Raw genomic sequence first — 10,841 nt, forward strand, 5'->3', positions numbered from 1 at the left:
TCTTGGTTTATTTCTTTATGTCTGTAGCCAGAATTCTTTTTTTTTGGGGGGGGGGTTCTTCCCTGATCAAATCTGATCCGTTAACCTTGAATAAATCTATAGCCTTTCATTTCTTGTGGAAACAAACGCATATCCTCTTCCCCAAAGCAATACATTTCCTGACTTTCATTTTAAAGTTAAGGCATGCCTAAAGTATCTAGGCTGATTTAATTCAGCAGTCCCTTTCACAATCCCATGTCTCCAAGCAGCTATTGTTCCTCATTGTCATTCAAACATTCAAAGTCAACACAACACCATACAGGATCCAAACTCTCTGTGTATTTTCCATCTCCATGTGGCTTATTCTTTTTTTTTTAAATTATTTATAAACTATTTACTTTTTTCTGTGACTCTCTGTGCCCATTTTCTTAAGCCTATGCATATTTTTAAATACACTATAACCTTTTCCCATCTGAACCTGCTTTAACTGCCTTTTTTGTATTCATGAGCAAAATCTTAAATTGCTAAGCTATTTCTGGGTCCTCTGTCACTGCTTTGGCAGTCAGCTCCACACCACTCTTGGGTCTTTGAGAACCGATCCTTAAGCTCTCAGGGCCTGTCCTGAGGTGTATTGTATGACTGGGAACTGCATTCAATCCCCTAGCTCTAGGAAGTGGGTACCTACACTGTGGCAGGTGTTTTTACTTAGCTTTTTATTTCTACTTAAGGCATTGGCTGCTCAAGGGTTGGTTGTACAGCAGAGACTCATAAAGGAGTGGTAAGCATTTTTTCCCCCAACTTTCTTAGGCTTTATGTAGATATATGGGCCTCATGTTGTAATGCCAAAATGTAGCCGGCTTTTCCTTTTGGGTCACCAGCCTGCTCACAAATCATGACATGGAGACTTCTTATTATTTATGAATGCTCAACCTAGCTTAGACTCTGATGAGGTTGTCCTTCTGTGTATATGTTTCTTTTATTGGTTGATGAATAAAACACTGTTGGGCCAATGACCAATGAGGCAGGAAATTAGGCAGGACTAGGAGAGGAGAAGTTGGGAAAGTGTAGGCAGAGAGGAGTTGTGATGTGAGCCTTGGGAGACAGGACTCAATTCAGGTATTCTCCGCTAAGGTAAGACTGTGTAGAAATACATAGATTAGTAGTTATGGGCTAATAATTAAGACAGAGATAGCCAATAAGATGCTCTAGTCATTGGCCAACAGATTTATAATTAATATGTCTTTGTGTGTTCATTTGGGGCTGATGTGGCTGTAGGACCAGGCTGGCAAAAGAACCATTCCTAACAAGACTCCTTTCTGGCTAGCTCTTTTTTTTTTTTTTTTTGTCAAAATTAGGAACAAGCTTGTTTCACATGTCAATCCCTCCTCCTCCTCCCTCCCCTCCCCCCAGCCCTTCTCCACAACCTCCCACCTGCCACCCACCCTCTACTCCCCAGGCTGGGTAGGGACCTCAATGGGGGCTTCCCAAAGTCCACCACATCATCCTGGCCTGGGCCTAGGCCCTCCCCCATGTGTCCAGGCCAAGACGTGGGATGGGCTCTCAAAGTCCCTTCCTACACCAGGAAAAAATACTAATCCACTACCAGGGGCCCCCTAAAGTGCAGAGGCCTTCTCATTGACACCAATGATCAGGGGTCTGGATCAGTCCCATGCTGGCCTCCCAGACAGCAGTCTGGGGTCGATGTGCTCCCCTTCGTTCAGGCCAGCTGCCTCTGTGGGTTTCACCAGCCTGGTACTGACCCTTTGATCTTCATTCCTCTCTCTCTGCAAGTAGGTTCCAGAGTTCAGTTCAGTGTATATCTGTGGGTGTCTGCCTCTGCTTCCGTCAGCCACTGGATGAGGGCTCTAGGATGGCATAAAAAGTAGTCATCAGTCTCATCATAGGGGAAGGGTGTTTAGGTTATCCTCTCCACCATTGCCTAGATTGTCAGTTCGTGTTATTCTTGTAGATCTCTGGAAATGTCCCTAGTGCCAGATCTCTCCTGGGACCTATAATGGCTCCCTCTGATATGGTATCTCTCATCCTGCTCTCCTCTATTCTTCCCCCAACTGAACATTTTTGCTACTCCATTTCCTCCTCTCCCCTTCTCTTCTCCTCCTTTCATTCTGGCAGCTCCCTGTCCCCTACCCTCATGCTCCCAATTAGCTCAGGAGTTCCTGCCCCTTCCCATTCTCAGGGGTCCATGCATTTTTCCCTTAGAGTCCTTCTTGTTTCCTAGTTTCTTTGGTGAAGAGGATTGTAGGCTGGTAATCCTTTGCTCTATGTCTAAAATTCATATATGAGTGAGTACATATCATGTTGTCTTTTTGTGACTGGGTTACCTGACTCAGGATGATTTCTTCTAGTTCCATCCATTTGCCTGCAAATTTGAAGATTCCATTGCTTTTTTCTGCTGAGTAGTACTCCATTGTATAAATGTACCACATTTTCTCTATCCATTCTTCAGTTGAGGGGCATCTAGGTTGCTTCCGGTTCTGGCTATTACAAACAATGCTGCTATGAACATGGTTGAACATATGTCCTTGTTGCATGGATGTGCATTCTTTGGGTATATGCCCAAGAAAGGAATTGCTGGATCTTGAGGTAGACTGATTCACATTTTTCTGAGTAACTGTCATACTGATTTCCAAAGTGTTCTTACAAGTTTGCACTCCCACCAGCAATGGAGGAGTGTTCCTTTTTCTCCACATCCTCTCCAGCATAGATTGTCATTGGTGTTTTTGATTTTAACCATTCTGACCTGTATAAGATTGTATCTCAGAGTTGTTTTGAGTTGCATTTCTCTGATGGTCAAGGATTTTGAGCACTTTCTTAAGTGTATTTCAGCCATTTCAGACTCCTCTGTTGAGAACTCTCTAGTTCTGCACTCCACTTTTTAATTTCATTGTTTGGTGTTTTGGTGGGTAGCTTCTTGAGTTCATTGTATATTTTGGAAATCAGCCCTCTGTCAGATGTAGGGTTGGTGAAGATCTTTTCCCATTCTGTGGGCTGTCGATTTGTCTTACTGACTGTGTCCTTTGCCTTACAGAAGCTTCTCAGTTTCAGGAGGTCCCATTTATTAATTGCAGATCTCAATGTCTGTGCTACTGGTGTAATGTTCAGGAATCGGTCTCCTGTGCCAATTCGTTCAAGGGTATCTCCCACTTTCTCTTCTAGAAGATTCAGTGTGGTTGGATTTATGTTGAGATCTTTGATCCGTTTGTACTTAAGTTTTGTGCATGGTGACAGATATGGATCTATCTGCAATCTTCTGCATGTCTGAATCCAGTTGTGCCAGCACCATTTGTTGAAGATGCTGTCTTTTTTCCATTGTATAGATTTAGCATCTTTGTCAAAAATAAGGTATTTGTAGGTGTTTGGGTTAATATCAGGTTTTCAATTCGATTCCATTGGTCTATCTGTCTATTTTTGTGCCAGTACCAAGCTGTTTTCAGAACTATGGCTCTATAATAGAGCTTGAAGTCAGGGATGGTGATGCCTCCAGAAGACCCTTTATTGTACAGAGTTGTTTTGGCTATCCTGGGTTTTTTGGTTTTTTTTTTCCATATAAAGTTGAGTATTGTTCTTTCAAGGTCTGTGAAGAACTGTGTTGGGATTTTGATAGGGATTGCGTTGAATCTGTAGATTACTTTTGGCAAGATTGCCATTTTTACTATGTTGATTCTACCTATCCAAGAGCATGGGAGAGCTTTCCATTTTCTGGTATCTTCTTTAACTTCTTTCTTTAAAGATTCAAAGTTCTTACAGGTCTTTCACTTCTTTGGTTAGGATTACCCCAAGATATTTTATGTTGCTTGTGGATATTGTGAAGGGTGATGTTTATCTGATTTCTTTCTCATTGCATTTATCATCTGTATATAGTAGGGCTACTGATTTATTTTTTGAGTTAATTTTGTATCCTGCTACTTTGCTGAAGGTGTTTATCAGCTGTAGGAGTTCCCTGGTAGAGTTTTTGGGTCACTTATGTAGACTGTCATATCATCTGCAAATAGTGAAAGTTTGACTTCTTCCTTTCCAATTTCTATCCCTTTGATCTCCTTTTCTTTTCTTATTGCTCTAGCTAGGACTTCAAGTATAATATTGAAGAGATATGGAGAGAGTGGACAGCCTTGTCTTGTTCCTGATTTTAGAAGAATTGCTTTGATTCTTTTAATCATTTAAAAGAATGTCTCCATTTAGTTTGATGTTGGCTGTTGTTTGGTATATATTGCTTTTATCATGTTTAGATATGTTTCTGTTATTTCTGTTCTTTCCAAGATCTTTATCATGAAGGGATGTTGGATTTTGTCAAAGGCTTTTTCAACATCTAGTGAGATGACCATGTGGTTTTTCTTTTTCAGCTTGTTTATATGGTGGATTACATTGATGGATTTTTCATATGTTGAACCATCATTGCATCCCTGGGATGAAGCCTACTTGATCATGATAGATGATTTTTCTGATTTGTTCTTGGATTCGATTTGCCAATATTTTGTTGAGTATTTTTGCATTGATGTCCATGAGGGATATTGGTCTGTAGTTCTCTTTTTTAGTTGTTATCTTTGTGTGGCTTGTGTATCAAAGTGATTGTAGCCTTGTAAAAAGAGTTTGGCAATGTCCCTTCTGCTTCTATTGTGTAGAACAATTTGAGGAGTACTGGAATTAACTCTTGTTTGAATATCTGGTAGAATTCTGCAGTGAAGCCATCTGGCCCTGGGCCTTTTTTCGTTGGGAGGCTTTTGATGACTGCTTCTATTTCATTAGGGGTTATAGGTCAATTTAAACTGCTTATCTGTTCTTTGCTTAATTTTGGTAAGTGATATCTATCCAGAAAGTTGTCCATTTCCTTTAGATTTTCGAATTTTGTGGAGTACAGGTTTTCAAAGTATGACCTGAAGATTCTCTGGATTTCCTCAGTGTCTGTTGTTATATCCCCTTTTTGTTTCTGATTTTGTTAATTAGTGTGCTCTCTTTGCCTTTTGGTTAGTTTGGATAGAGGTTTGTCTATCTTGTTGATCTTCTCAAAGAACCAACTCTTTGTTTAATTGTCTTTGTAATGTTTTCCTAGTTTCTACTTTATTGATTTCAGCCCTCAGTTTGATTATTTCCTGGCATCTACTCCTCCATGGTGAGTTTGCTTCCTTTTGCTCTAAAGCTTTTAGTTGTGCTGTTAATTCTCTAGTGTGACTTTTCTCCAGTTTCTTTATGTGGGCACTTAGTGCTATGAACTTTTCCTCTTAGCACTGCTTTCAGAGTGTCCCATAAGTTTGGATATGTTGTGTCTACATTCTCATTAAATTCTAGGAAGTCTTTAATTTCTTTTTTTATTTCTTCCTCAACCCAGGAATGGTGCAATTGGATGCTATTCAATTTCCATGAGTTTGTAGGTTTTCTGCAATTTGTGTTGCTGTTGAATTCTAATCTTAAAGATAAGATACAGGGGGTTATTTCAATTTTTTTTTGTATCTGTGGAGGTTTGCTATGTTGCCAAGTATGTGATCAATTTTAGAGAAGGTTCCATGTGGTGCTGAGAAGAAGGTACATTCTTTTGTGTTTGGATGGAATGTTCTATAGATGTCTGTTAATACCAATTGGGTCATAACTTCTGTTAGATCCTTTGTTTCTTTGTTAAGTTTCTGTCTGGTGTTCCTGTCTAGTGGTGAAAGGGGGTGTTGAAGTCTCCTCCTATACATGTGTGAGGTTTTCTGTGTGGTTTGAGCTTTAGTAATGTTTCTTTTACAAATTCGGGTGCCTTTGTATTTGGGGCATAGATGATCGGGATTGAGATTTCATCTTGATGGACTTTTCCTGTGAAGAGTATGAAATGGCCTTCTTCATCTCTTTTGATTGATTTTAGTTTGAAGTCTAATTTGTTAGATATTAGGATTGCTACACCAGCTTGTTTCTTGGGCCCATTTGATTGGAAAATCTTTTTCCAACCCTTTACTCTGAGGTAACGCCTATCTTTGAAGTTGAGGTGTGTTTCTTGTATACAGCAGAAGGATGGATTCTGTCTTCATAACCATTCTGTTAGCCTGTATCTTTTTATAGGCAGGTTAATACCATTGACATTGAGGGATATTAATGTCCATTGATTGTTGGTTCTTGTTTGTTTTGGACTTATTGTTGGTGGTGTCATTGTTTGTGGATTTCACTCTCCTGTTTCTTTTCGTGTTTGGTAAAATTGGATTATTGATTGCCTATGTTTTTGTGAGTGTAGTTATGTTCGTTAGGTTGGAGTTTTCCTTCTAGAACTTTCTGTAGTGATGGATTTGTTGATATGTATTGTTTAAGTCTGGTTTTGTCATGGAATATCTTGTTTTCTCCATCTATAGTGGTTGAAAGTTTTTCTGGGTACAGTAGTCTGGGTTGATATCCATGCTCCCTTAGTGTTTGTAGGATATCTATCCAGGACCTTCTGGCTTTCAAAGTTTCCACTGAGAAGTTGGGAGTGATTCTGATAGGTCTGTCTTAAGTTCCTTGGCCTTTTTCCTTTGCTGCTCTTAATATTATCTCTTTATTCTTTCTGTAGGTTTGGTGTTTTGATTATTGTGTGTTGAGGGGACTTCTTTCTATGGTCTAGTCTGTTTGGTGTTCTGTAAGCTTCTTGTACTTTCATAGGCATATCCGTCTGTAGGGTGGGGAAGTTTTCTTCTATGATTTTGTTGAATATGCTTTCTGTACCTTTGAGCTGTATTTCTTCACCTACTTATATACCTATTATTCTTAGGTTTGGCCTTTTCATGGTGTCCCATATTTCCTGGGTATTTTGCGTTAGGGATTTGTTGGACTTGAGATTTTCTTTGGTCAATGACTGTATATCCTCTAGTGAGTTTTCAACAACTGAGATTCTCTCTTCCATCTCTTGAATTCTATTGGTTGTACTCACATCTTTAGTTCCTGATCATTTATCCAGCCTTTGTTTTTACAGCATCACCTTATTTTGTGTTTTCTTTATTGTTTCTATTTCAGCTTTCATGCCTTGAACTGTTTCAAGGGCTTTCTTCGCTTGTTTGGTTGTTTTTTCTTGGTTTTCTTTAGATTATTGAAGAGATTTGTTTATTTCTTGAATTTTTTGGTTTGTCGTTTCTTCCACTTCATGTAATATTTTGCTTGTTTTTTCTTCTATTTCTTTAAGGGATTTTCTTGTTTCCTCTTTAAAGGTCTCTATCATCTTCCTAAGATAATTTTTGAGGTCCATCTCTTTTTCATCCTCTGTGTTGGGCTTTTCAGATCTTGCTGGTGTGGAGTCCCTAGATTCTGGTGGTGTCATATTGGTCTTTCTGTTGTTGAGTGTGTTCTTATTCAGTCTTCTTCCCATGTCTTCTTCTAGTGGGTGCAGGTGGGGTCTCTCTATCTCCTTTTGTCACTCGATAGTGTGTGTGGACCTAGACTTCAATGTCTGCAGCTCTGGATGGTCTTGCCTCTCTTTCCATAGTTAAAATAATATTCTACAAGTGCCCAACATGATTCTGTCCCTCCCTCCCCCCCCCTCTGTTTCTCCTCCTCCTCCTCTTCTCCTCCTCCTCCTCCTCCTCATCATCATCATCAACTTCATCTTCATCTTCATGTGGGTGCCAGGAATCCAAACTCTGGTGCTTATGTTTGTGTAGCAAACACTTCACCAACTGAGCCGTTCCCAGCCCCTGTGTGATATTTCTGTAGTTTGCCTATATCAAAGGAAGGTTAGGGAAGGCCTCTTGTTCACAGTAGATACTCAACGGTTGCCTACTGAATGAATAAATGTTTTACAGGTATGGAAATGCACACTGAATGGTGTTGAAAGGCTTATTCCCACACAATGGAGGAAGAGAAAAGGACTTTTGTTTTTGAATTAGTGAGCTTTTTCCAGATCAGGATTCAGAAGCAACTGCCTAGTGCATCAAACATAAAGACCAATCACAAAGGGAGCTCATTAAGACCTATGTCTGCTGCCAGCCTCGGATCAGTGCCTTTGTCATTTCCTGGAATTCTGAACAGCCTGGAGCACCAGCATCAGCAAAGCTGACAATGACTGCCATGTGGAGAGCTGGTCTGACAGGCAGGAAAAGCTGAGTAAGGCTTTGCTGAGTTCAGCCCCTGGGCATTTTGATAACTCTGAGTTCTCATTGGCTGATGCTGTTTCATTACTCATTGCTCTTGTGATTTGGGGTCTTAATTTCTTTTCTGTTGCTATGATAAAATATCCTGAAAGGAGTGACCTAGGGGAGAAAGGGCTTTTTAAAAAATTTAAAATCTGTCTGTCTGTCTGTCTGTCTGTCTGTCTGTCTATGGATATGGATATGGATATAGTGTGTGTGTGTGTGTGTGTGTGTGTGTGTGTGTGTGTGTGTGTACAGTGGCACACATGTGGAGGTTAGAAGACAACTTTTGGGAGTCAGTTCCCTCTTCCACCATGCGGGTCCCAGGAATAGAAGCTTGAACTCTGGTCACTAGGCCCAGAGCAAGTGCCTTTGCCTGGTGAGCCATCTCACTGGCCCAGAGGGATTATCTAGCTCACAGCTCAAGGCACAGTCTATCATGGTGGGAAGTCAAGGCTTACATGAGCTTGAAGTTATGTTGTATCCATCCATCATCAGGAAATGGGAATGAATGCTGGTTCTCCGCTGTGTCCTCCACTACACAACCCAGGATCAGATCTGCCCACATTCAGGATCTTCCCAACTCAATTAACCTAGTCAACAGTCCCTCACTGTGTGGCCAGAAGCTTGTCTTGCAGATGAGGCTGGATTCTGACATCCCCGTGGGTAAGTGGAAAATGGTAGGTTACCAAGATTTAAGAATGTGAAGAAGTAACTGCTTTAGAGCTGCTCATGGCCTACCCTTGTGGGTCATATTCATTATTCTTAGTGTTCCCAGAGCAGCAGATGACAGAGGTGATGAACAGCTTAGCTACCGAGGCGACCAATGGCAGCAGTCAGTCTCACATCCAAGGGAAAGAGGCACATGCCCTGCTCAAACAGGACTCCTTAGGCATGGGTGGCTGGGCCTTGGGGTGGACCACTGCTGGGCCTCCTGATTTATTTATTTTTTCTGTGTATGTATGTGTCTGTGCAGGTGCCTGTACATGCCATAGATGCCATACATGCTATACATGCAGAGGCCAGAGATCTCAGCTGTTATTTGTCAAGCACCATCCATCTTGTTTCTTTTCTTTGTTTTTGGCTATGCTGGAGGGCCATCGTGCTTGAGGGATCAGCTAGTTTTTGATTCCTGAACTCTGGGAGTGCAAGCAGTCTCATCATGTCTGGCTTGTTTTCTTGGGATTGAACTACAGTTCTTGTGCCTGCAAGACAAGGATTTTACTGCCTTGTCACCTCAGGGACTTCTTTTGAATCTCTTATTTTATTTATTTATTTATTTATTTATTTATTTATTTATTTATAGCATCCTTCCAATTTTATAGATATATGTAAGTCATTCAGACAAAATGCCATGTTAGGGGTGACTGTGCCCGGGAGGCTGCTAGAGAAGGAGGGCTGTTTCTGTTGCCTTGGTTTTTGCTGACACAGTGGCCAGCTTTCTCACATGCTCAGCCCTTTGGAGCAATTGCATGGCTGCTGCTGGCCACTGGGAGGGCCCAGAGAGTTGCTGCTTGAAAAGCCAGGGTCTAGGGCTTGGAGTGATTGCTCAGTGGTTAAGAGTATTGGCTGATCTTCCAGATGGTGGGGTTTGAGTTCCATCCGGTACCAGTGATGTACAATTCCAGTTCTGGGGGATCCAATGACCTCTTTTGGCTTCTGTATGAACTGAAAGCGTGCTCATGGTACACAGACAAACTTGCAGACAAAATATACACATAAAATAAAAACAAATTTGAAGTGGGGGGTTGGGAGCTATGGGATGGTGTAGTGGGTGTTTGCTGCCAAGCCTGACAACCCGAATTTGATCCCTAGATTTTATATGGTGGAAGGAGAAAACCAGCTTGTAAAAAGTTTCCTCTGCTCTCTACATGTATGATGCTATGCAGCCCCGCCCCCAAACAATGTAGTACATTTAAGGGAAGGTTTTGAGCTGGGGAGATGGCTTAGTTGGCAAAAGCGCCTGTCTCACAATTATAAGGACCCAGGTGTGATTCCCCCAAAGCCATGTAAAAAGTCAGTCACAGTGGCTGTCTCTCATATTCCCAGTGATGAGATGGGAGGCAGTAATAGGCAGATCCTTGAAACTAGTTAGTCAAACCTTTTTGGAGACATTCCAGGCCAAGGATTGACCTAATCTGAAATGAAAAGTGCTTCGAAGGAGTCTGAGGGATGATCGACCTGTACACATGTATACCCACATGAGCATCCACACACAAACATACACAGAAAAAAATGTATTCTTAATATGGATTGTTTCCTGGAGACTTGGCAGTCTCAAAACAAGATTGGACAGGCAGGGGAGTAGGGCAAAGACACCAGCAGTGACACTGCATAGAGTGAGGTTCTTGCCTCTATCTCTCCCTGGCCCTTCAGAGCCTTTGCCTGCTAAGCACACTCTCCCACTAAGCTGTTTTCACACTGCTAAGGGGGCATGATAGAAGGGGAAGACAGATTGGTAGTATTGAGAATTTAAGTGGGCTGGGCTTGAGACCTGCGTACTGTAAAATGAGTTCAGTTCCCAAATCTACCATCTCCCCTTGCCCTGGTCTCCCCGTTCAGCACCGTACCCAGCCCGTTCTCTCCAGTCTCTCCTTTACCCCTTTGCCTCAGTTTCCTGAACCAGGCCTTGCCTCCGTGGCTTTTGTTCCTCTGTAGTTCACATTTGAAAAATTTAAGCCAAATGCAACCACATTGAGAAGTGGGGCTTCTAGGGGGTGATAAGGTAACCTTGCAAATAGATGAAAAGTTAAGGGAGTAGGTGATTACTAGGGGTCCCGT

Source organism: Cricetulus griseus, chromosome 5, assembly GCF_003668045.3.
Source record: "Cricetulus griseus strain 17A/GY chromosome 5, alternate assembly CriGri-PICRH-1.0, whole genome shotgun sequence".
Lineage (NCBI taxonomy): Eukaryota > Metazoa > Chordata > Mammalia > Rodentia > Cricetidae > Cricetulus > Cricetulus griseus.